Source organism: Pleurodeles waltl, chromosome 6 (genome assembly GCF_031143425.1).
Source record: "Pleurodeles waltl isolate 20211129_DDA chromosome 6, aPleWal1.hap1.20221129, whole genome shotgun sequence".
In the NCBI taxonomy this organism is placed as follows: Eukaryota; Metazoa; Chordata; class Amphibia; order Caudata; family Salamandridae; genus Pleurodeles; species Pleurodeles waltl.
In genome coordinates, this window is record NC_090445.1 from 1,665,120,259 (window position 1) to 1,665,146,342 (window position 26,084).

Here is a 26,084-nt window from a genome sequence, read left to right on the forward strand (position 1 = left end):
ACTGAAAAATGTCAGCGCTGACGTACAGGAGAAAATTCTTGGCGTAGGTGACACCAGGGGCAAATTGCTGATGCTGGAACACACATTAGGCAATTCTTGGCATATGGGAGGACAATGTGGCCTATGCCAGTGGACCATCCGTGACAAAATGTGGTTCTCAACATACTAGCCGTAACATTTTACATAAGGCTCCCCAGCAGTTCATGTACATCTGTATTAGTAAAATCCTGGCACTGGGAAATTGTATGTAATGCTTCAGAAAAAGGGGCACCAACAGCAAAATACTGGCCCTAGCAATGGAGGTATGTTTTGACACACGGGGCACACATAGGACATTTTAAAGACATTACTGGGTAAACTCATTGGGACTGCCAGAGTTCAATAGCTTGTTAAACCATGAAAGGAGTTGAAATGCACTATGAGAGCCTATTTTTTTTTTTTTAACTTTTCCCAAGAGAAAGTAACCCACATCCCCAGTCTCCACTATAAAACATCAGACTTATTTTGCTTGCTTACAACATTTCAAGTATCTGTTAACCTAACATATTATGGCCCTCATTTCGACCTCGGCGGTCTTTTTTAAAGACCGCCGAGGTACCGCCGTGTCGAAGACCGCCAGTGCAGGTGGTTTTCCGCGCAGCGTATTATGACTGCTGGCAGCCCTCCGTCCTTTTTCGGATGGAGAGCCGCCAGCAGCCATAGTGGCGGTCGGTGGGGAAGTGGAGGCTGCTCCACCTCCACCGCACCATCATCAGAACACCGCCCACCGAATCACGTCCCATGATTCGGTGTGGTGGTGTTCTGGTGACGGGGTGCTGGCGGCAGAGCGGCCCCCATGGATCCCGTCCCCTCCCGGTGGATCAACGGACAAGGTAAGTTGATCGTCCATTAGGGGCGGGGGGTGGGAGGGTGTTGTGTGTTGTGTGCGTGCATGGGGGTGTGCGTGTGAGTATGTAGAGGAGGTGTGTGAGTATGCATGTGGGGGGTGTGGTGTGCGTATGGGAAATGTGTGCGGGTCGGTCTGTGTGCATGTCTGTATGTGTGCGGGTATGTGTTGTAGTGTATGTGTGCGTGTAGGGGTGTGTGAGTGTATGTGCATGTTGGGGGTTGGGAGGGGGTGTGTGTATGTGCATGTTGGGGGTGGGGAGGGGGGTCCTGCTACCTTTGGGGGGTGTCAGGGGGGTCTGGGGGGAGGACTCGGGGTGGGGGAGGGAGACCCCTATCAGTGCCAGGGAAGGAATTCCCTGGCACTGATAGTGCCTCTCGCCATGGATTTCGTGGCGGTTCAAAACCACCCGAAATCCATGGCGGTATGCAGGGTCCTGATACCACCGGCGGTCTGGTGACGGACGCCGGGCTGGAGACCGAAGTCTCCAGCCCAGCGGTCGTCACCGCCCTGGCCGTCGGAGTGGAGAAGTGGTGGATGACCATGGCGGTCATAATTCCATTTTTTTCCGCCGGCCTGTTGGCGGTATTACCGCCACTTCTCCCCCATCCGCCAGGGTCATAATGAGGGCCTATATCTGCACCTTTACATAGATGATATCCAAATATAGACATTTGTTTGTGTGATATTACTCATGCACTTATTGTGGAAATTCACCAATGTTAATTATTATGATTTCATTGGTATTAAGGTCATGTGACATCACTGCCTAGGAAGATTCAAATTGAAAGGTCATATGATATAATTTCCTGTGACATAATTAAGATTAAGGTCAAGGGGTATATGATGTCACTTCCACTACTTCTAGCATTTTGGTGAATCCACGTCCATAGTTTCCGAGAATTCATTGTGTTTACCCAATGACTTTACTGACCTGGCCTTAAAAATACAGACGAGGCTAGTTCTTTAATGCCCTGGTCGGTGCCAAAATTATGAACATCCCCTAAACCTGGTATTTTTGTCTTTATCAGAACATGCTTTGAATATAAAAAAAAAGCTTTTTAAAAAGTGTTCAAGAGCAGTCCTAATGATCCTTGATAATTAAAGTAAACCAGGGCAGGCCTGTTCAAGGATTGTTACAGACGATTTTGTGTAAAGTTCGATTCAAAGTAACATGCCTGGGCCTTTTTAATGCCAAAAAAGAGAAAAGGGGTCAGTATTTTGTTTCGGGAAAGGTGTCAATCCTACTAGACCACTGTTTGATTCTAAGCAAATAAAAGTATTTATCTCCCCGAGACACAGTTCAGAAAACTGAAAAAAATTGGAAATACGAGTGTTGTGTGTGACGTAAATTGCGCGGTATTCAACTTTTTGTATTCTTTTTCCGGTTTCCCCTCTGATAATAAGTCGAGTGGAAATGGACGGGGGTAAAATTCCGACTCTTTAAATTGTGGGATGTATCACCGTGCGCAAACAGCAGGTCAGGGAGGGTGGAGCCGTCGTTATTTTGCGATACGATATATAATTGCTAATTTCTGGAAAGTGGCGGTGCTGCGAGAGAAAGTGCGCCGAGCCTGGGCGGTGTCGGATGCGCCCCGGGAGGCGGCCCCGGGCGCCCTGCGTGTCCCCGGAGGAGGCCCTTGGGATGGGCCGGGCCGCGCGTCTCTGCTCCCGGCTGCGGCGCGGTGGGTAGGTCAGAGAAAGTCCATGTGAGTTGGAATCACTTCCTGCTGCTGCCGCGGAGAGGCGGGGAGGCGGACGGGCTCAGCCGGCAGCGCTAGGCCCGGAGGAGCAGAGCCAGCCTCGGCCCCCAGTGCGGAAACCGGCCGCGCTCGGCGCACCTTCATGGCGGAGCCCGGCAGGTAAGCGACCTCGCGGCTTCCGGGCCTGTCCCAGGGGAGCGGGGTACCCGGGGACTGAGTGTCTCGCGTGGGGGGGAGCGGGGCGCCTACCAGAGGATCGGCACCCGGCGTGCCGGGGGAGTAAGGACACTCATGGGAGTGGGTGCCAGTTTGGGGGTGGAGGGGCCGAATATCAGCTGGGGCATGTACCAGACCGGATACTTACGAGGGTCCGTGCCAGGCTGGGACCAGTGTGCCCACAAGAGCTGAGAGTTTGTGCCAGGTCTGTGGTTCTTAACCGTGCCGGGCATGGAGGGTGGTAGAGCACCCACGGCGTGTAAGGAGTTGCAACTGTGTGGCGCAGGGAAGGTGAGACGCAAATACCGCAAAAGTATTTGCCAGGCTTGCTGAGGGGGTAGTATTTTCTCAGAAGTGTGTGTGCGCCATGTAGGGTGAGAGGGCAGGATGCCCGCAAGGGTCTGTGGCTCTCTAGGAGGAACGCTGGATGCCCACAAGGGGCTGTGCCAGGCAGGGACCACCACACCCGGAAGGGTTAAGCAAGGGTACGTGCCAGGTCTGTGCTCTGAGAGAAAGGGAGGGCGGTCGGGATACTCGTGTAAGATGTGTGCGGTGTCACTGTGGCACGCAGGCGGGGGTGTTGGGGGACTCAGGGTGGCCAAATAGTATCTGCCAGGCTGACATGAATATTAAGCTATCCGTAGGACCGTGTGGCAGGAAGGGATGGCAAGCCCAGACAGGAGGCACATAAGAGTCTGTACTAGACCGGGAGGGAATGCCTAAAGGTTAGTGCCAGGCTTGGGACAACATACCCACAGCGTTATGTGCCAGGTTGAGTGCGTGGTTGTACTCTGTGCCAGGGAGGGAGTCTATTTACTTCACAGGGCTGTGCCATGTACTGGAGGCAGGTTACAACAGACAGATTATGCACTAAGTAGAGTGTGGTGCTGTGTGTCACGGAGGGGGCAGGAAACCGGGGTGCCAGCCCGGGTGGTACTGCAAATACCCACCAAAGTTTGTGCCGTTTGATAAGCAACAAATCCATACAGGTTAGTGCTTGTCTGGCATACCCAGAAAGTGGGATTTACATTTAAGAAGTCTGTGCCGGACTGCCAGGGACAGGATACCCACATGAGCTTGTCTATCTGGATACACCAAAAAGTGGTACCAGGGTGGGGGTAAGAGATGCGGGAATGTGGTATCCTAGTCTCAGCCCAAAGTTGTGGGGCTAAAAGTAGGATACCATGTGTGTTTGTGCCACTCCGTTGGAGACATGGTGCCCACAGACCCATTTGTGCCAGGGGGCGGGACAAGGCAAAGCCCACGATAGTGGAAGGGCAGAATTCGGGATAATATCAGTGGGCCATGCCAGGCTGAGGCTGGGGTTCCTCCATAAATTAGCGCTAAGGTGTTTGGTGGTGAGATCCTAGGGTGGTTCTGTACCCCATGCTGAGGTGGGACCTGTGGGTGATGGGGGTACGCAGTGTGCAGGCTTTAGTGCCACACCAGCACGCAGGGTCTCGGATAAAGGAACAGGTAGTTCCCTGCGCCATGCGGAGACGGGGGCTCGCCATCACCAGACATCCCCGTCTGCCAGACACCTGCGATGTTCCGGTCCCTGTCTGCCTCGCTGAGACTAGTGCACAGGCCGCCCCGTCCTGGTGGGTGACCCTTCCTCGCCGCCTGTGTGGCTAGATAACTGCAGATGTTCTGCCTTGTCCTGTCTGGGGCACTCCTGCGCCCCTGGGCACGTGAGCATTGGTACCCAGCACGCCGCCCCCTCCTGTCTCAGACTGGGAAGGGGAGACCCAGACAGATCCGTTCCCTGTCTGTGTTTGGCTGATCCTGGCACCAGACATGCTGGTGGGTCCCGGTTCAGCACCCCCCTGTCGCCGCTTCTGGTAGTTTGCAGGAGCCCCCGGCCTCCCAATTTCCCCGCGTGCGTGGATGTCGCAGTCCTGAAGGAGGGCGTTTAGACGGGGGCAATGCTTCTCCCTATACCTGACAAGGTATGGAGGGAGACCAGGGGGGTCTGGGTCGCCTACGATCGCCGTTTGCTTGTTGTCCAAGTGCTGGCAGTACATCGACTTGTGGGCACTGGTTTTCCGTGCCCAGCGGGCTGCCGTGAAGCACCGCTTCGTGTTCGGAAGGGTAAATGCACCTTAAATCTATATTTTGCGCGGTTAATTAAAACAATTGCAATTATAAAACAAAGGGCATCTGCTATTCATGAATGCACCAGAACGTTAGTTGTAACCATATTGCCGAATTAAAAATAAATAAAATGCATCGGTAACGTAAACAAATTTGAGAACCAGGTGAAAAACTGCATTTCGGACGGGTAAACTGCATCCCATGCTGGTCTCTTCCAACCACGCCTTGTCTCTTGCCCCCCCCTCCAAGAAGATCTCTGCTAAGTAAGGTAGGAGCCTAGAACCCTCTCGCGTCGTACCTATCTGGCCCAGGAGAGGGGTGAACCCTCATTACTTCTCCCAGGTAGAGAGAGGTTTGGGGAGGGGGAGCTGTCTGGCAGGCATGTAGCGCCTGCCTGTGTCTTCCATCCGCGGGTTACCTGTCTCCTGTACGTCTACAGTACACCATCCCTTTTCCAGGAGCGGGAGAGACTGCAGCCCCTGCCTGTCTGTTGCATCCCATGCCTTGTCACGTCTGCCTGAAGTTCACACACTCCTGCAGCCCTGGTCTGCGTGTTCCTTTCATGTCCTGCAGGGTCTGTCTGCAGCAGGCGACTCAGGGCGCTAGTTTGCAGAGGACGGTGGAGGCGGCGGCCCCCATTCCTTCTGCCCCAGTGGTGAATGAATGATTTTTTCTCTGAATGATTTTTTCTTCAGGCTTTGGGGCAGTTCGTTCACCTTGGTATTGTATCTGACTGCGGGGGCATCATGCCTCCTCGACATGTCCTAGGGCCGCGGACGGCGCACGCCTGGTCTACTCGTTTGCAGTGGGTCTTACCCGTCGCTTCCACCTAGGGCCGCGCAGGTTTCGGATCTTTTTGTCTTATCCAAGGCTGGCGGAGGCCACACCCAGGCACCGGAATTATGCGGCAGGAGAGAACCAAATTATGCTACAAAGAAGGACAACGTTATTAGCTGTAATGCGGCATATTTTGTAATCGCTTCACGGCGTTACTTTGTTATTTATTTATTTATTTCAGTGTTTAACACTTCCTGGTACGGCCCCAGGCTGGGGATGTTTGAATCCTTTCTTCCTGCCCCAGGCTGTGGAGGGTTCACATCTTTCCGTGCCCCCGGCTGTAGAACAGGCTTCTCCAACAAGCAGCTCCTGAGTTATTGGTAGCTCTCCATCTCTCTTTAAGTAGCTCACCTCTGTGCTTCCCCAGCCTACTAAATTGGATGCTTTTGTTTCAATGAGTTAATATGTTTATAACAAAATTGGAAGTGTGTATACAAGATGAAAATGTGTGTATTTTCAGCACTCACAAACTGATGTTTGGAGAAGAATGGCTACATTTCCCATATATTTAAAAATACTTGAATGATAAATTATGTGGTATTGGGGAGACTTATTACTAGCATTATCACCTTGGTGCCAGGGGTGCTACTGCTGTGGCTGTTATGTATTACCCTTATAGAGGTGTTCCACATTGACAGAGCCTTTTTACATTACCACTGCTAACCTGGCCTGATGCACGGAGGTGACCAGTGCTGCCAGTATTGCAAAGGGTGACCAGTACTGTAATATCGTGTACTATAGTATCTGTTGTATCACTAATGATTTTAGTAGCTCTGGACGATATTCGTTGAACATAAATAGCTGTAATTACAGAACATATTGGCGGCCCCTGCAGTGGCGGGGTCACTTCTTTCGTCCTGTCCCAGGCTATGGAGGGGCACACCTTTCCTCCTTCCCCGGCTGTGAAGGGGGTCACTCCTTTCTTCTCATCCCGGGCTGTGGAGGGTTAGTACCTTTCTTTCTGTCCCGGGCTGTGGAGGGGGTCACATATTTCTTCTGTGTCGGGCTGTGAAGGGTTCACACCTTTCTCCCCGGGTTGTGGAGGAGGGTTCACACCTTTCTCCCCGGGTTGTGGAGGAGGGTTCAGGGTTCAGGGTTCACATCTTTCTCCCCGGGTTGTGGAGGAGGGTTCGCACCTTTCTTCCCGGGTTGTGGAGGAGGGATCAGGGTTCACACCTTTTCTCCCCGGGTTGTGGAGGAGGGTTCACACCTTTTCTCCCCGGGTTGTGGAGGAGGGTTCACACCTTTTCTCCCCGGGTTGTGGAGGAGGGTTCACACCTTTTCTTCCCGGGTTGTGGAGGAGGGTTCGCACCTTTCTTCCCGGGTTGTGGAGGAGGGATCAGGGTTCACACCTTTCTCCCCGGGTTGTGGAGGAGGGTTCACACCTTTTCTCCCCGGGTTGTGGAGGAGGGTTCACACCTTTTCTCCCCGGGTTGTGGAGGAGGGTTCACACCTTTTCTTCCCGGGTTGTGGAGGAGGGATCAGGGTTCACACCTTTTCTCCCCGGGTTGTGGAGGAGGGTTCACACCTTTTCTCCCCGGGTTGTGGAGGAGGGTTCACACCTTTTCTCCCCGGGTTGTGGAGGAGGGTTCACACCTTTTCTTCCCGGGTTGTGGCGGAGAGTTCACACCTTTTCTCCCCGGGTTGTGGAGGAGGGTTCACACCTTTCTCCCCGGGTTGTGGAGGAGGGTTCACACCTTTCTCCCCGGGTTGTGGAGGAGGGTTCAGGGTTCACACCTTTCTCCCCGGGTTGTGGAGGAGGGTTCAGGGTTCACACCTTTCTCCCCGGGTTGTGGAGGAGGGTTCACACCTTTTCTTCCCGGGTTGTGGAGGAGGGTTCACACCTTTTCTTCCCGGGTTGTGGAGGAGGGTTCACACCTTTTCTCCCCGGGTTGTGGAGGAGGGTTCAGGGTTCACACCTTTCTCCCCGGGTTGTGGAGGAGGGTTCAGGGTTCACACCTTTCTCCCCGGGTTGTGGAGGAGGGTTCAGGGTTCACACCTTTCTCCCCGGGTTGTGGAGGAGGGTTCAGGGTTCACACCTTTCTCCCCGGGTTGTGGAGGAGGGTTCAGGGTTCACACCTTTCTTCCCGGGTTGTGGAGGAGGGTTCACACCTTTTCTTCCCGGGTTGTGGAGGAGGGTTCACACCTTTTCTTCCCGGGTTGTGGAGGAGGGTTCACACCTTTTCTTCCCGGGTTGTGGAGGAGGGTTCACACCTTTTCTTCCCGGGTTGTGGAGGAGGGTTCACACCTTTTCTCCCCGGGTTGTGGAGGAGGGTTCAGGGTTCACACCTTTCTTCCCGGGTTGTGGAGGAGGGTTCACACCTTTTTCTCCCCGGGTTGTGGAGGAGGGTTCAGGGTTCACACCTTTCTCCCCGGGTTGTGGAGGAGGGTTCAGGGTTCACACCTTTCTCCCCGGGTTGTGGAGGAGGGTTCAGGGTTCACACCTTTTCTTCCCGGGTTGTGGAGGAGGGTTCACACCTTTTCTTCCCGGGTTGTGGAGGAGGGTTCACACCTTTCTCCCCGGGTTGTGGAGGAGGGTTCAGGGTTCACACCTTTCTTCCCGGGTTGTGGAGGAGGGTTCACACCTTTTTCTCCCCGGGTTGTGGAGGAGGGTTCAGGGTTCAGGGTTCACACCTTTCTCCCCGGGTTGTGGAGGAGGGTTCACACCTTTCTTTCTGTCCTGGGAATGTGGAGGGTTCACACCTTTCTTTCTTTCCTGGGAATGTGGAGGGTTCACACCTTTTTCTTCCCGTCCCAGGCCGTGGAGGGTTCGTGCTCCTTTCTCCTGTCCCAGGCTGTGGTGGGTTCAGATCTTTCTTCATGTCCCTGTTTGTGGTGGTGGTTGTGTCAACGATATCTCGGACCCCTCTTCCTGTCGTAGCGTTATGAGGATTTATGCTGTTCCCCCAAGAAGCATGGCAGTTGGGGTTGGGGGGGGGGGACGGATGAGGATGATCAATCCCTTCTTCCTGGAGGATTGATATCCATACCCTTTCTTTTGCAAGAGGCTTTGATGGGTTCATGCTGATCTTCCAGTCCTCAAGGGTTATGGAGGCATCTCATGCTGTGAAGGGTTTCTACAAGGAAAGGAAGGTCAGCGGTTCGTATTTGATCTTTTCCATCCCAGGCTGTGCAGAGATAAGCCAATTTCTCTGCCTGATAGGTTGAGGGTCCCTACCACTTATTCCTACACCATTCTTTTGAGTTTTTATACTTTCTCCATCAAGAACATGCTAGAAATGATGCATCCCACTTTCTCCTCTTCTTGATTAGGAAATATTGCGCCCATTTTTCTCAGTCCCAAGTTGGAAGGGTGGGCCCTCTTTCCTCCTGTCCTAGACTAGTAGGGTAGTTCTCTCCTAGGACTGGTACTATTTCTCCCTAGCCCACAATGGTAATATTGGTCTCTCCCAGACTCGGGATGGTTGGTATTATTTCTCCCTAAACCTCACTTGTATGATTGATGTAGTTTCTCTGTATCCCTGGTTAGTAAGTACTTGTAACTTTTCATATTGTCCCAAGTTGGTATTGATTGATCCCCTCATGTTTAGCTACAGGCCAGGTATGATTAAAGCCCTTTCCTCCTGTCCTAAGGTTGTGATGATGCATGACCGCTACCATGTCGCAGGCTGGGTGGGTGAAGATCAGTGATCTTCCCTTCAGTCCTTGGATCAGGAGGACGTATACTAAGCTTCTCTGCTCCTGCCTGGAGAGACATGGCACCTCACATCTATTTCCATTGCCGCAAATGATATTGTCCTTTTATCCTCCCTGGGATAGGAAGCAGCGATGCCTCTTCCCCCCCCGTCCCAGGCTGTCTTTACCTATACACCTTCAGGGGAAAGGAGAATTTAACATCTTTCTTTCTGTTCCAAGCTTTCTGGTGGTGGTGGGGGGGGGGGGGGGTGGGGTATAATAGCTGGTTGTTCCCAAACTGCTATAGTTAAGTTTTGTGGCTCCTCTCCTTTTGCAAAGTATTACCTGAGCGTGCTCCGAAATGTCAGTCTAAATGCTTAGCATGGTGTGAGTGGCTTAACCCTAAGCCTAGGTCCCACACCCTTAAAGGCGAATGTACAATTTCTTGATATTCATTTAGGATCTTTCCAAATTAAACAAACCGTTTTCTTTCATATGCATCTTATGTAACCCAATGCATTGCAAGACTCCTGACGCTTCCTCAAGGTTTTCTGCAGACCTCTGAGGAAATATGACATAATTTCCAATCATTTTCTGAACGATATAACTCCAGATATAAATACTCCTTATCATCCTCCATATTCTCTTGCATGCAAATTCTTATATCTATATTTGAAACCCTTGTTTATGATGACCCTCATTCTATTAAATATTCTATCCCACTGTTGATCATCATGTGCCACAGTTCATGTCTCTCTGAGCTCTCTCCAGCTGCTGGTTCTTGGTGTCTAGTACATCATCAAATTAAAGGCTGTGATGGTCTACGTCTTCCAGACTCTCCGTTATCTAAAACCGGGAAGATGTAGGCTTTCAGTTATTCTGGTCTGATATCTGTCCAGCCATGGATACATAGGAGCCTATAGGTGGCGGGCGCTGTCTAATAAATCACCAGTAAATAATAAGTTGGGCAGGTCGAAGGCTTCTACTGGTTGTCTGTTCTTTTATCTGGTGCTGCTGAGGTCCAATATTTCTAGGTCCAATTATCTGTCTGATGTTTGTGAGTTGAGTTTATCAAATTTATAGAGCGCAGACAAATGCCTGTGGGCGTCTCGGCGCTGCCTCATGTGCCTTGGACTGAAAACTACTGCACAGTGCTACATTAGGAGATTGCAAAGCTGCGTTTTTTAGAGTTTCCTAAACGATAGCAGATTTGGCTGATTTCTTAGGTGTACAGGTAGTTGGTTCAAAAGATGGGAGGTGTCCGGGGAGAGTCTCCTGCCGCCCCAGGATGCTTTAAAGATTCTGGTGATGCTTAAATTAGTGGCTATTGATGACCTAAGGTTCTGTGAAGGAATGTGTCATGCGATCCTGCTTTTGAGTGGAGCAAAACCAGTCTGGAAAAAGGTTTTATGAGCAATGCAGAGAGATTTCAAAGCAACTCCTTCTTTTTTTTTTTTTTTTTTTTTTTTATAAGGAGCCAGTGGAGTTCCTCTCTCTGGCCTTTGACACCAAGGCATATTTTTGTAGGTTTTTTTATAAGGCGAACCGTCGCATTTTGAATTCTCTGTAGTTGTTTATCATCCCTGTGTGGGCTCCAGCATATAGAGCATTGCAGAAGTCCAGTTTTGAATTGACTAGCGATGTAAGCACAGGTTTCTGTAACTCTGGGGTAGGAAGGGAAGAATTTTTTTTTTTTTTTTTTTTTTTTTACCTTTTTCAAAGTGCTAACTGATTTGTATGATGTGTGAAAGAAAGTTGGGATCCATAGTGACACCAAGATTTTTGGCTTTGACTATTGGAGTGGGTGGCATTCCCAGAGACTGAAGCCATCAATTGGAGTTCCATGAGGACAATTCAAGACCAAAAAGGAGTACCTCGGTCTTGTCTGAGTTTAACTTTAAGCAGTGGGTGCTCATCCAATTGACCATTGCGGACATGCAATTCTTAAAGCACAAGGCTGTTTCGTTAATGTTGTCAGTAATGGGTACCATGATTTGAGTATCATCAGCATAAGAAACTATAAAATAGCCAAAATCCCTATAAGCTTCAGAAGGGGAGTTAAATAACAAACAGGGTGATGCTCAATGAAGACCCTTGTGGAACCTCACAAGGAAGCTTGAGTGGTTTAGAGTTGAAGTCTCCCATAGAGACTGATGGCTCCCTTTCACCCAGGAAGGAGCAAAGCAGCTTCAAAGCCTACTCCAGAAGTCCAACATCTGCCAGACGTCTCTTAAGGCCAAAGTGGCTTGCTGTGATGAAGGCAGCAGGTAGATCCAATAGGACTACTGCCGCCTTCCCACTTTTGTCCAGAATGTCGCTCACTTCCTCGGTCACTGTTATCAGGGCTGACTCAGTTCTGTGGGCTTTGCAAAAGCCAAATTATGCAGAATCCACGACTGGGAGTCAGGAGATCGGCCAATAGTTTTTATCTTCTAGGGGATCTAAAGTAGTTTTTTTCAATAATGAGAGAATTGACACCCTTTACCAGTCCGATTTAAAAAAAAAAAAAAAAAAAAAAAAAAAAAAAAAAAAGTACCAGTCTACCACATACTGGAATTCACCAAGGTGGCGGGTGTTGATATATCTATCTTGGGTCCTCTTTTCTTTGCATGGAAGCTTATAAGTCCCCGGTTTCGTGTGCTTTCTCTAATGCCATTTTTGAGTTTAATTATGTTAGAAACTTCATGTTGATAGCTCTCTTGCAGATGTGCCTGGCTTATGTTAGTAAGATTAGAGCATTCCAACTAATGTATTTTTTCAGATGCCTTATTCCATAGTTGTTAGGTGAGACTCCTCTAGTCCCTAATGCTTTCTCCCAGGTTGTAAGGCAGGCACAGGCTTAAATCTGGCCTAAATCTTTAGATGCATATAATAAAAACAATAAAGTCAGAATCAATATAAATAAAGCCGAGAAAGTGACTTTTGAAAATGAGTGGAAGTCAACAAACAATTGAAGCATGGGTGATCTTCTGATATTGTACGCTTTGTCTTGTAATTACCTAGGTGTATGGATTACAGATTTAGGGCCTCCCCAGTTACAAATATGTGTAGTAAGGATGAGAGGAGAATCATTGGGGTTCCTAGTGAGCAGACAACATGTAAAACTACAAAGTTTATCTGCGACCCCAAATATGAAATTAATCAAGGCCACGTTGATGCCCTATTTATTAACCGCCAAGAGACTTTCCCAATTAGGGTTCCCTTGTGTCTTGATGCAGGGCATGTAGTCTCCCCAGATGTACCCGCCACCGTGAAATCAGCTAAAGTCTGGGATGAAAAAACAGGAGTAAGGTTGCAAAGCTGCTTTTTAAAAACTGATTTAGGATTAGTAATGCAGAACAAAGCTCTTCCTGAGGGTTTCTGTGAGAAATCATACCTGTAAAGAATATTTCATCTTAAAACCATGGGCACATGGCTAAATACCATCTTAAGAGATCTGGAAGATGAGGATGCCTACCAAGACAAGGTCTCATATATAGCTTCCAAATACTTGATTAGGCCTCAACCTATGCTGACGTTGTAGGCTCAAGATAGTAAGGAAATTGAACTGAACAAGCATTGGCAATGCCAGGAGGTCTGGCTTTAAAGGAATGTTGTGCGGTAATGTCACGCATTGCAAGTAAATAGCAGGGGAATCGATATGTAACAAAAGAAACAAAGAACTGTAGAAAAATATTGGTGTAGATTAAAAGGTCAGCTGACAGTTTCACTCTCAAGCCAAACCTAAAAATCCATGTAGGTTAATGACGGACCTACTCCCATCGCTGCTGTTGTCAGAGAATATCTAGTGATATAATAGCATCCCAATGTCATGTGTTTGCTCCTGAAAGTTCATACTTGGGTAGCTGGATGAATAAAAAAATAATCACAGCTGGTGGAGGGGGCAAGCACTTTTTTTTTTTTTTTTTGGAAGCACACAACTTCTGCAGTACGCTTTTGCTTGAACAACCAGGATACTCAACTATTTGGTGTGGCCGGTTTGGCCATCAATATCTGATATACTGCCAAAAAAGGAAGTTGACAGGACATGGAAAAAGGGTTGGGATCCGTCCAGGACCATAATTGAGAGCTGGACCTGCCCTGGTTAGTTGCCTCTGAGTACTCGGTTTAGTGCTTTGGAGTGAAGTGGAATTTTAACAGTTTCAGAGAACGTCATTTTATTGGTCTTCAACTTTGATCTAAAAACTGTAAATGTGATGATTAATTAAAATCAGACAGTAAATTACGATTAGTTGCAAGCTTATGCACCTCTCTTCTCTACTGGTGTATGCATACACTTAAGTCTAACTAGAAGTGTAATCCCTTTAGATTTCTGTCCTGTTTCATTTTTATTTGGTGGCTGGTAAGAAGACCATTTCTTCCAGTCCTGCCTGTCTTTTGGTAATGTTTCTGCTTTGTGCCGAGAATGACCGAGACATCAAGTTTTTCTCTGTCTGTGAATTGTATTGAATTGCATCGTTAGTACAGCCCTTACTTCCAGTATATAGGGTGCTGAAGTGCGTATCCACACGGATAGCATGCCACAGCATGTGGGAGTGTGGTTGAAAGTTGTTGTCTTTGATTTGAACACTAAATGGAAAGTGCTCACGTTCATGGATGATGACCACTGAGAAGCTGCTGTTGTGTTGGACGCAGCACTTAGCAGTGTGACGGATTTGGAAGTGTTTGTGATATTGACACATTTATATAATGCGTTATGCTGTTAACTGACTATCTCTACAGGTTCCTTTATTGTGTTACTAGTTTATCTTTTATGTTCTTCGTCTGATTTCTTATGTTGTTGTGGCAGGAGATCATCCTCTCTGTAGTCTGCAAGATGTAACGGTGTTTGTAAAGAGCGATGGGACGCAGATCTGCCCTCGTAGACTGCACCACAGACCTCCTTTATATGACTGCCATTAGGAGATGTCAGTTGAAGAGATTTGACTGGGTTGTTATCTTTTTTTATCATTAAAGGGTGCCAGCACTCGGATCATTTTACTATGTGGCATCTGCACTATGAGCTATGTTGGACTTCTCCATTGACCAGCATTTTCTGGCAGATCTCTTTGGTTTTGGTAGGCCTGTCTGGTTGGTATTGAGCAGTTCTTTGTGTGTGCTGGTATAGCCTGTATTGGAGCCATCCCATTGCTGGCAGGGTTTCACAGGAATTTCTGTGCATTATATACTTGTGTTGTAAATGACAAGGCATCAGGTAAGGAAATGGTATATGATATGGTGACAAAGTTGATATCAAATTGATTGTGGGAAGAGTGTCCTAAACACTAGATTGTCTGTCTTCCCTTGTGTGGTTAGAGGTAAAAGGTAGGGAAACATAATTTACTATGTCTATGAAGTCTGGGTGAGGGATTATTGTTGGAGTCCCTTAGCTCATTATGTAGGTTGCTGACCATCTGGTGCAGCGTGGGAGTAGTTACTTCTAGTATTGATTAGAGAGAGGATTCATTATTAGACTTCATCTGTATTTTGAGGTCATTGTGAGGGTTATGTTGGCTGGAGCTCCCCAGTTTGTCTTGAATGCCTGTGTCCTTGGCATGGGGTGCTGGTTTGTACGGTTCCTTAGCACTCAACCATGCTTCTATTGGTAGAAGAATTGTTGTTCTAGGTGCTGTCCCAGAGTCAGCACTTGATGTAACTATCTTGGAAACACCCTTATTTTCAAATTTCTTCTGGCCTTCGAATGCTTCCTGATGCTTTGAATCTTGGTGGGCAATGAGTTCGAGACCTTGGCGTCCTCAACGGAGAAAGTGGAGTCTTCCCAAGGATTTCTTATTGGAAGGTGGTATGGGGGATCTGTTGTGCTAGCCTGGAGTGTAGTATCCTACTTTGGTTGTATTATTTGTGTAGGTATAGTTGTCCTTTTCTTGCTGTGTACTATGCAAAGTGCTTTGAATATTGACTGTCCAGCTACAGGTAGGCAGTGGAGTGTTTACCAGACTGGTGTCCTGTGTTCTCCGGGGTGAAGGTGGGAGAAGGAGTCTCTTCTGCAGTGTTTTGGATTAATTGTGTTTTGCATATTTTGAAGGAAGGCATCAAGGTCTAGGCTGGTGGCATAGCTGAGCTTAGCGATCTTGAGTTGGAGGTTAGTTTATAGTTTTTGTTGGTATCCTAAATATCGGGAGGTATGTTGCAGGGTTTTCATTGGGTAAAAGGCACTTCTTGTGACTTCATTTGCATGTAGAATTAAGGTCACGCCTCGGTCCATGATTGTTTCCATCTTCCTCACTTCTTTTGACCCAGCTGGTGAGGCATCAGGTTCCTTTAGCTGTATGTCTATAGACTGGTGTTTGTGCCATTGTTCACCGGTTATGATCTCTGTCTTTGCGGTGTTGAGCTTTAAGTGGTAATTCATCATATATGCATCTAAAACATGAACGCAATAATCAAATCTTGACACACAGAGGTCTTCTTAGGCGTCCGTGTTTAAATTTAGAATGATATGTGTATCATCTGCATAGTTCTGCTATGGATGATGGTCGCGGAATTCGAGGGCTTGTGTGTTTTCTGTACTGTTTCATGTCTCTGTATCTCAGTTTAGGGAGGGATCTAATGTGCAACCGACCAGTGCCACTCTTCCCTTTCCAAGGCAGGCCTATCGGCAAAAAATAGTCCCATTGTTTACCTGTCTATCCGTCACCTGTATTGGGCACCCTGTTGTTGTGTTTTTTTTTTTTTTTCCATCATAAATATTGTTCAGGGGTGAAGAAAGGATTTCCTGTCAGGTGAGCCTGGACGCAAACCATCCCAGCTGGGGTTCAAGTAGGGTGATCTCATCCCTGTTTGTAGGGCCCCCATTGCCACTTCTCTTAAGCATCTATTTTGTTTCCATTTTTCTTAATTGTGGTCTGTGCACCAAGCATTTTACCATTTTCTATCTACCTTTTGTGTGTCTAGGCTCAGGTGACTGTGAGCAGTGGAGAGGCTTGAGCAATAGTTCAATTTCTGGTATTTTTGTTTAGTGCTGCATTGTGCCATTGCCACTTCATTGCTTTTTTAGGCTTGTTGTTGGACATCTAACTGAACAAATAGGTAGAAATGTGTTGCATGGCATGTTCCTGCATCACTGTGTGCACCTTTTGTGATGACAGTCCCTAATAACGGAAGAATACAAAGAGAGCAGGTCTCAAGTCCTGAAGAGAATAATTTCCTTTTCTCTATAGGGTCTGTAATTTACTAATTGGAATTAACGGCATGCTGTTGTAGTCCTCCCCACCCCCCCCCAAACAATCCACCATGCCTTGCCCTCCAAAAAAGGTCCTCTGAATTCTAAATGACACCCAAATATCCCTTGATGTGATTATGCTGATCTCAATGAGGCTCAAACTCAGAGTGCCTTAAATGACCCTTGGTTGCACAGTTTATTTATATTATGGTTGGATGAAATCATTATAGGCTTCCCTATATTATACAACCTTTTCTCCTTCATTTATTGCCCGCATGTGCAATTTTAAAGTTTCAAAACGTCTATTATTCAGTTAAAATAGCGCTGACATGCAGGTTTACGACCCAAATTAGTAGCACAGATTTGGTGTTGGCAGCATACTGTGGGGTGATCAGAGGAAGTGATCAGCCTTTTTTACCTGTCACTGGAGTGAGGCCTTCAGACTCACTCAGGTAAAGTTCTGTGTGCTTCGCTTACCCTTGGCCTACTTCAAGTCAGTATGTAGCACTGTGCAGCTCGCATGTTGTATGCAAAGGCTGCGTATACGTGTGGCTAGGAATTGTACAATACATAGAAGAATCTGGGTTCTCTTATAGGAGACCCAGGGCTGACCGGAGAAGCACGAGGAGGTAAAGGAATCTCACCCCACCATCCACCCCATGATTTGTGGATTGCTGTGTTCCGGTGAGCTGGGTGGGACACCTGGAAGAAGAACCAGGCTTTTTAGTGCACTTCAAAAGGTGCGCTTTTATTCATGGGGAGATCACTGGAAAGGGCCTGGGCACATCTCAGGAAGCTGATGAGGGCTGATAAGAGAATCAAAAGCAGTAGGGTCTGCGGCCCTGGAGTAACCTTTTGCTGCATGTATCACTGTAGCTGACATTCAGTTGTGAACCTCTGGTCACTTCCATGGCTTACATTGTAGGCCTGTCAGATTTGGGGTTGCTCCTGCTGTTGCAGACTGCTTTCCGGAGAAAGGGCAAGGCAGAGGAGGGGGCACTTCAAAAGGGAGCAAACCCCATCAGAAACCTCAAAGACTAAGAATCTAATCACATTTGGTGCTTGGAAATGGACTATAACAAGGGGAGCTCAGAGACTCCAACTTGTCAAATGCCAAGCAGCCGGTGGAGGTGTGCTTGAAGGAAAAGCTCTGCAAGACATCTGCCTGTGTCCAGGGCAGGGGTCTTAGGCCTGCTAGCCTCCCAGCGGTTAAGGGGACATCACCCAGGGAACCTAAAACCACCTGTTCTTGGAGCCTGGAGCAAGACCAGCGTGCCCTCTGCGGAAGAGGAGCAACGTGTCAAGAAACCGCTGCCGCACAGACTGGGTCATTGCGCGTGTGCAGGGAAACGTTGGCAGCCCTCGTGTGCCAGGGGAGGGCTCTGTGGGGAGGATCCCAATGAACTTACTAACCATCAGAGGAACATCTAGACCCCCCCCCCCCCAGCCATTGCCATTGCACTGTAGCATGTATTGACATTGCAGACACCAGTCAGCCACCCCCACCACCCCAATCCCCATATGCCAAAGAGGGCCACTGTGAAGTTAGCCATGGTTGCACCAATCGGGCTGTAGACTGTGTGCAAAGTAAAGTGAGTTGCCCTGTATTCCATAGGAGGCCGCCGTGGAAAAGAAATGACTACCATGCTGAACAGGTTATCCATCACCTGTGTGCTGAGTATGGTCGATGTCCCTTTTTTTGCTAGCCGGGGCCACAGTGAAGAACAAGGGGCAGTACCTGGTTCAGTTGCCGAGAGGAGAGTACACTGTGGGGACTTGTGCGTGCACAAGCCACAACTAAGGATTTATCCAGAATTATCGTCACCACCCGCCCCGGGTGTGGCTTGATCAGTAAGATTTGGGAGGTGTGAGCTTCAGATTTTGTGACGTGTGAGAGGGGCCTAAGAGGCAGTGGAAAGGGAGAAAAATGCAGATAGGTGAAGTACTAAGAGGGAAAACAATATTTTTTTTGTGAACCGATATTTCGGGGGCATTCAGAACCGAGATGAAGAGTGTGTTTTTGTCTGTGTGTAAGTAACTATTGCTGGTGCAATCTGACTGACTTCTCACAATATTCGACTAAAAGCACCTAAACACAGAAAAAACATTTATTAGTGTGTGAAACACCCCCCTGTAACTACGCCGCTGCACACCTCTCCCTCACCTATTTCTGTATGCAGTATTTTACTTTATGTTCGTAAACAAAACTCCTTTTTTGAAAAGCAAGTATTTGAGTGGACAGTTGTTTATTGGTGCTTTTGAACCTATTTTAAGCTGATGTTCACACCCCTGCATCTTCCGCCCTCACCATCACAAGAACCCTTGGCTTCTCGAAAGACGCTTCTACTGAGAGTCAAGTGCTTAGGGGGTACTTGGCACAGTTGCTGAGGACCCATAGTGAGTCGGACCCAGGAATATCCTGAGTAAAAGGCCTCAACCTCCACAGTTGGGCCCTGTAGCTCCCGCTTGGCCCCTGAAAGAGGGTCTGACACATGCATGGTTGTCTGACGTGGATGTCCTGGAAAGCTTGTGTAGATGGGGCCTCGTGACTTACATTGGACATCCCTGGCCTAGACTCTTGCTAATCAGAATGTGTTTTTGTTTGCCAGAGATACTCGCGTTGTTTTAAGTTTTTGTGTTTAATTACCTCCCGGTGACCCAGATGTTAAGGAACAACCCCCTTTCCTGTTGGAAGCGTGAAGAATATTGGGTATCTTAGGAGGGGTTTGACATAGATGCCTTGTGTGGCCGGGAGCAGGGCCCGCTGGGATGGTTTGCTTGTAGGGGTGAATTGCAACAAAGATGCATTTCTCTTGAAACAAATGCATTCCTTGTTATGAGTGGGTGTTCGCCAACGTATTGTTCAGGCCTCGTGTTATCCTGCAGAGTCAGAAGAAATGCAGCAGTCTGTTATTTTGTTTCTGTGACATAGCAGTTCTTGCTCGGTGCTGCTTGTTACCAGGGCGCTGGAAGCATTAGTTAGCTGGCAGGCAGCCCCCGCTGCTTCCCAGACACTGCAGCCCGGTGCTACAGAGCGCGCGGGGTGCCGCAGCTAAATCATATTTGCTGCACCCTCTCCCCCCCCCCCCCCCCTCCCTCCAGATAACCCCGTCCACAGAAGTACTCCGTGTACCTGCATCTTGCAGACTGTTCCAGCCGTGTTTAGAAATCCGCGCCGGATCACTTAAGTGGAACCCACCTTACCAAGATTATTAACGTGAAATCGTTTTGTGTGTGTGGTGCGTGCTCTTAAGAGGCATTTATGAGATGCTGCGGGTAGTTTCTGTGCCCTGCCGCGTGCCAAGCTGCTATCTGGTGTGTTGGATAATTCATGAAGGGACACCCGGCTTTACCTCTGTACACTGAAATATTAAACAGTGGTGTACATGCTGGGAACACTCGGTAAACCGAATTCCAAGTAGAACTCTCCTCTCGCCTTCACGGGGAGAAAGTGGGCGGCGCTCGCCCTTGCTGTGCGTCATGGTGGCCTGGAGCCTTCCTACTGCGCATTTGTGCATTTTAAGGACCATGGTCCTTCCTAGTCCATCTTTGGTCATTTTAAGGGCCCTGGCGCCTTCCTAGTGCACCTTGGGTCATTTTAAGGGCCCTGGCGCCTTCCTAGTGCACCTTGGGTCATTTTAAGGGCCCTGGAGCCTCCTAGTGCACCTTGGGTCATTTTAAGGGCCCTGGAGCCTTCCTAGTGCACCTTTGGTCATTTTAAGGGCCCTGGCGCCTTCCTAGTGCACCTTGGGTCATTTTAAGGGCCCTGGAGCAATCCTGGTGCGCGTTTCTGCATTTTAAGGGCCCTGGCGCCTTCCTAGTGCACCTTTGGTCATTTTAAGGGCCCTGGAGCCATCCTGGTGCGCATTTCTGCATTTTAAGGGCCCTGGCGCCTTCCTAGTGCACTTTTGTGCATTTTTAAGGGCCCTGGCGCCTTCCTAGTGCGCCTTTGGTCATTTCAAGGACCCTGGCGTCTTCCTACTGCACCTTTGGTAATTTTAAGGGCCCTGACACCTTCCTAGTGTGCCTTTAGTAATTTTAAGGGCCCTGGCACCTTCCTAGTGCACCTTTGGTCATTTAAGGGCCCTGGTGCCTTCCTAGTGCACCTTTGTGCATTTTAAGGGCCCTGGCGCCTTTCTAGTTCGTCTCTAATAATTTGAAGGGCTCTGGCACCCTCCTAGTGCGCCTCTGTGCATTAGCGCGTGTGAAACACCACGGGCTGCACCATCGTCGCTGGTGAATACACACTTTGTGCCTTAGCGTAGCCAGTGTCATGAACCCTAGTGCAAGAGACGAAAAGGGTCCCCTGGCTGCTTTTTTAATTATAAAGTTAAGCAACTATCGGGCTCTAGCCGGCCCCGGTGCCACTGCACCTGCTGCACAAATAGAAGGGACGCACGTGACTTTACGTTGGCTCTGCAATTGGAATGTGCTTACCACAATAAATCTGTTCTTTCAGGTGGCCTAGGACACCTTCACCGCCAAATAGTCCTAAGAATTGTAATCCGTCAATAGTCGGGTAGCGATCCTTCTCTGGAGCAGCAACCTCAGCTTGAAACTTTGTCCTAAAATAACGGAACTCACCCCTCACATTCAGAAAACGTACCTGTGCGGTGTGATCTTGGACAAGTCCTGCTGCAGCTCTGCAAACCTCCCACACAACTCGCCCCCCCTTTCCTTCCCAATTACTGTACCGCCTCCTTCCTGATGACATCACTGTCTCTTCTCGGTTTATGTTCTTAAACTCCTTCCTATAAGTACCGGCTCCATGTTTTAAAGTAAAGTGCTTAAAAGCCTTTGCGTCCACCGTGCCATATAAAAACATTAAACAAGTAGATAAATACATAATGGCAGTTTTTTTTTTTTTTTGGCCGTGCAGGTCCAGTTCGAAAATGTTCCGTAGTCAAATAAGTTCAAAGTATATAACTCCCCGTTACCAGTGACTAAAGGTGGTATTCGGTGCAGAAACTACGCACATACCACAGGGTAATAGTATGTCCTCGATTTCATCTTCCTGCTTGTAATTTGGGCCTAGCTATAGCTTTTGGTTGTCTGGGGCCATATTACATACATTGTGGGTAACGGGCGTGTGTGCCTGAGGTACAGTGATATTACAGAAGGAGCTGCAGATGCTTGTGCTGCCCGTTCCGCGATACTGATAGTGCTGGTGCGCATGTATCGTCAGAGCTATCAGCCGAGGGCACACCCTCATTTTCATGGAGGCATGGCCTAGTACACCAGGGGATCTCTATGCCCAAGCAGTATTACGGGTGCAAAGACAAACATGCTCTTAGGAGGCGCATTGACAGTGCACCACAAAAAGATAGTAGACAGCCCTCAACGGGTGTGAGAGGGTCCCTCAAACTACCTACATATCCCCCTGGCAGGCGGGGTCAGTTGCAGAGGGATCACGAATTCCTCTAAACCTGGAGCAACTTTGAAGCGACCGCTCTGTTTTTCACTGAATGCGCTGCTTTGGGGGCAGCGCGAGTTTGCTGCCGCCCTAGGGGCAGCGCATTCATTGTAAAAGGGCACACGCTCCCTGTTTGCACTCCGCGTACCTTTTAAAAGAAGCACCGTGGTGCAAACAGGGAAAGTGAGCCATGTGTATAATATGGCTCCTGCTCTGCTTACCTCAGTGTTTTACGAGAAGTGGTGATGATGAAATGAGACGTTCATAAAGGACGCATGTACGAATGCATTAACCAAGCATAATCTCTCATAAGAAAATTATCGATTTGGCCTTAATGTCGTTTGCATATCCTCTCTTACTTTAATGTCTCGTGCTCTGTTTTCAGCTGCATAGTATTTTTGCAAAGTTTGCAAAATTATTTTTAATATAGTATAGGAATATAGTTCCCCAAGACTTCAGTCCACTCAAAAGCTGTGGGTCCAATTCAGTTTAGTTCCCCATGATTACTTCCCATTTCTGGTTTATTATGCCAGAATATTCCTGGATACAGGTGATAAGAGCTCACTAAAACATCATGGCCCTCATTACACTAGTGCTCGAATAGGGTGAGGTATTTACCACATGTAGTAAATACCGATATCACACAACTTGTAATGCCAATCACTGTGCAAACGTGTGTGCACAGGAATCGGAATTTAACACTTAATTCATAATGAGGGCCTATGGGAGTATTTTAATCAAAATAGTGACTGTTAATTCTTGACTGTGTGTATTGTGATTGCATTTATGGGGAAATCTTTTTATGGCTTAGCGTATGATTCATATTGTAGGTAATATGCCTAAGGCTCATTTTGGGATATGGAAGTCCCTAGTAAGGTGATGAACGTGCACCTGTGCCCTGAGTGACCCAACTTTAATGATGTTTGGATCACTAATGCTCATTTATTTTGTCATGGGTAAACATTGATCATGTGTGTGCACCATGACATAGGTCTGTTTCTTGGCTTGTAGTCCTTTTAGACCAAGAGGGGAGCCCAAGGGGGCACCCTCCCAGTGGTGAAAGGTTACTGTCTTTGCTAGGAGTTAGGCAGCAGAAGCACAGTGATGGCAGCATACCACGCAGTGATAGTTAGTGAACAGGTTGTTTTTACAAGTGTCTTGGCGTGAGGCCTACATGCTCACTCCTTTAAAGTTTAGCTGCTGTGTGCTTAACTCACTCTTGTCCTACATCATTTTTGTGTGTAATTCTACGCAGTGCATGTGTGGTGTACCTGCAGAGGACGTACGTGTCTGTGTGAATGGTACAATACAGGAATATTGCAGTACTGTTCAGTGCATGTGAATGATACAGTAGATATAAGACTCTGGGTTCTGGTTTGGGATACCCAGGGCTGACTGCGGGAACATGAGTAGAGGAGTTAGGGGAATGCCATCAGGCTGATTTCTGTATTGCTATATTCCTGTGAGCTGGGTGGGACCCTCTGCAGAAAGGGAGAGCATTCTCTTCATTTTATCTCTAAGGGTGCTGTTGAATTCAGAGAGAGGCCACAGGGAAGAAGCCTGGGCACATCTCGGGAAGGAGATGAGGCTGATTACCGAACCCTAAAGACTCAGGCTGAGGCCCTGTGGTTAAAGTTTGATATAGATATCACTGTTGCCAACACCCAGGTGTGATCCTCTAGACACTACTGTGGCCTGTGTTGTGAAGCTGAGGTTTGGAGTAATTCCTGCTGTGGCAGACTGTTTTTGGAACACAAGGAGAACAGAGAGGAGGGTTTTTCAAAAGGAGGAAACCCCTAACACATGCTTCAAAGACTGAGATTCTAAATCACATTTGGTGCCTGAAAATGAACTATAAGAAGCTTGAGACTCCAAAAATTGTCAGCTGTCAAGTTGCCAGTTTGCCTGTGTTAGGAGGAGAAGCTCTGCAAGACTTCTGCCTGTGACCACGACCGGGGGCCAATTCCTGTTAGTCCCCCATCTGGGTTAGGGGACATCCCCCATGGAACCTAAAACCAGCGGTCCTTGGAGCTTGGAGCAGAAGTGCCTGTCTACTTCCCAAGGCCAGTATACCCTGTGCGGAAGAGTAACGAGGTGTGAGGAGACAGTTGTTTCGCCAATTGGGTCATTACTCATGTGTGGAGAAAAATCTGCATCCTCTGCATGCCAGAGGAGGACTCCGTGGAGAGGGAGGGTCCCAAGGAACTTATTAAGCATTGAGAATCCCCCGCCAGCCCTCCGCACTATCACGTGTGGGGACTTTGAGGATACATGACCATAGCCTTAGTGGACCTCGAGTGAAAGACTTATGAAAGGTCCCATCTACAGCTTCAGCGTCCGTGAAGTGGGTGCGCTCAAAGACTCAGTCGCTTGGGTCCTTCCTTGGTGGGTAAAGCTGATTTATAGGCCAGATGGTCCAGGGGAAGCTTGCCCGCTGGATAGCGCTTCAGCACGGGAACACTTTTGACTTGTTGAGTTGGTGAGGGACTCGTGAGACTCCAACCACTAGCGGGGCTGAACGTGAATGCCTCCTATAGTGACTGAGGAATAACCACTGTTGCTACCTAGAGGGAGTAAGACTCAGAGACCCACCTATGAAACAGTAGAACCCTGACTTTAGGGGATTGTATTGTTTGAATGTTGTTTCTTACTTTGGGATTGATATATAAATAATCCTTTTTTGATAATAGCAAGTATTTGACTGGACAATCCTTTATTGCTGTACATATTTTGAGTTGTGAGTCTGTGTAATGCCCCTTTCCTCACTATATCACCCCTCCTCCCTTGCCAACAGAGCCTTGGACTGCTTGCATCACACTAACCCTGAGAGTCTGGTTATCCCAATTGTTCAGGATTCATAGTTGACTGGGCCCCAGGGCATCAGGAGTAAGATGCCTCAACCCTCTTGAGGAGGGGGGGGGGGCAGTAGTTCCTGCTTGCCCCGTGGCTCTCTGAACAGGGGTGTGACAGCTCATATACAGACATATATAAAAAAGTGCAGTTGTGAATTAAAAAAAGAAAACAAGAAGAATGGAGATTAGTATACTATGTGTCCACAAGACCTTGCTAAGGCTCAATATTTTCACATGTCCTGCATCCATTTGCATCTCTTTTATTAATAATATTTCGAGTTATGTAGGTTGAGAGCTCTAGGTTGCACACAAATGAGGTTTGTGTTGTGTATGTGTATCCAATTCCTTGTACCTTTTGTTACATATCACATAATGCTGAGGGCTGGTATTTATGGATCATTGGTCATTGATCACTCACATTACCTCCTTTGTAATGAGTGGTGTGTACTAAGGGTGTGCTTTTCATATGTGCTTGAGATGTTCACATTTCTTGTTAAAGCAAGTGCAGTAGAACAGTACTAAGAAGGGGTGTTCTGGTTTTAATAAAAGCATTGAGTATTCAAAAGCAAGCAAATTCTGTCTCTTGAACCGCTTAGAGTAGTATAGCTGGTGATTTCATCATCAGACTAACCTCAGAGGATGGCGCTTCTCATATGGCTCTCTCTAGGACCCTGTGGCCCTGATTACCAGTGGAGGTAAAGTCCAGTCCTTTTGCAGTGTTGATATTTGCGGAAAACAATACGCACTAACAGTTTTACCCTAAAAAAAAATTCAGCAGGAAAAACCTTCCAAAATTTATTGGAGGAGGTTATGGGGGAGATGCAGTACATTCTGATGCAAGAGGAGTTTGATGTGAAACATTAATTCTACAGGTAATTCCCCATTTTCCACATCAGATCTCTGAATTCGTATGCCGCAATACCTGCAGAATTAGCGTGGTATACATACCTCCCCCCCCCCCCCCCCCCACACACTTTCCCAGTGACCCAAAATCAGGACCACTGTGCCCTTTTCAGAAGTCTGCCATTGAAAAGCCCCATTGAGGGCAGGGAACAGCAAAGCTAAACCCCCTGAGCTATATTTCGCATGCTGACGGGATGTCATTGGTTGCACTTGTCTTGGTTGCATTTTAATGCTATTTGTCTTTGGACAAAGAAACCTTTATTAAGTCCGCTTTTTGTGTGATTCATTGGAAATGTATGATGCGTTGATGACTACAGTATCTGTCGACATTCCTGTTGATAGTGTTCACACGACATGTTTTGCTGTTCAGTGATGTATTCCA

General features: G+C 47.9%; 1 protein-coding gene across 1 annotated transcript in view; it reads left to right on the top strand.

Annotated features, from left to right (window-relative positions):
* The first annotated feature begins 2,284 nt into the window (after positions 1–2,284).
* Positions 2,285–26,084, top strand: part of NACC2 (NACC family member 2) — a 264,936-nt gene continuing 241,136 nt past the window's right edge. The window contains exon 1 of the mRNA XM_069241635.1: positions 2,285–2,748. The gene's annotated coding sequence lies outside the window, so the exon portion shown is untranslated. The remainder of the gene's footprint in view (positions 2,749–26,084) is intronic.